Source organism: Gavialis gangeticus, unplaced genomic scaffold (assembly GCF_001723915.1).
Source record: "Gavialis gangeticus isolate Ggan-Ray unplaced genomic scaffold, GavGan_comp1, whole genome shotgun sequence".
In the NCBI taxonomy this organism is placed as follows: domain Eukaryota; kingdom Metazoa; phylum Chordata; order Crocodylia; family Gavialidae; genus Gavialis; species Gavialis gangeticus.
In genome coordinates, this window is record NW_017728992.1 from 13,043,659 (window position 1) to 13,044,432 (window position 774).

Here is a 774-nt window from a genome sequence, read left to right on the forward strand (position 1 = left end):
AATCTGTAGAAGACATAATTGATTTCATTAGTGTGCCAACCCCATACCAGTCCTAGGCACAATCTAAATCCAAAGAAATCCAGAGTAACCAAATATACTCTTCCAATGGGAAAAGCTCAACCCAGGAACCTATCACCCAACCATCTTCTTCTCCCCCCTGGACATGCCCACTAGAATCAGGGTGGCTGGTTCCTGAAGCCTCGACCTCCTCTTATTTAAGGTCTGGCACCCAGTATGGTCCAGTCCCTTCTTCAAAACCTAAAAAGGCTCTTCAAATGCCCTTACGTCAGCTCCCAGGGCAGGGTCCAAATGGGGAATCTGCAGTCACAGTTCATGCCCCCTGAACTCCAGGGGATCTCCTAAACCTTGTTAAACAGTTCCCCAACATCCGGGAAGAACCCCAGAAATTTAAAAATGAATTGGAAACTGTAAATAATTGTTATGACCCGACCTGGGCAGATTTAAATCAATTAATGAAAAATATTCTGCCCTCTGAAATTCGTGACCGCCTCACCAAGCAGGCTAAATGGCCTGCTCAAGATCCCGGAGGAGATGGTCACTTAGTGAGTGCCCAAGAATGTCTTCTTAAGGCCATACCTAAAATTTGACCTAGAAAAACTGACTGGGCAAAAATAAATAATTGCAAGCAAAATAAAGGAGAATCCCCAGCAGATTACATGGATCGCTTAAAACTAGTATTCGAAAGACATTCAGGTATTGAGAAGGCAGCTGAAACTGCCCCAGAAGCAGTTGCTGCTGCTTTCATTCAAGGAC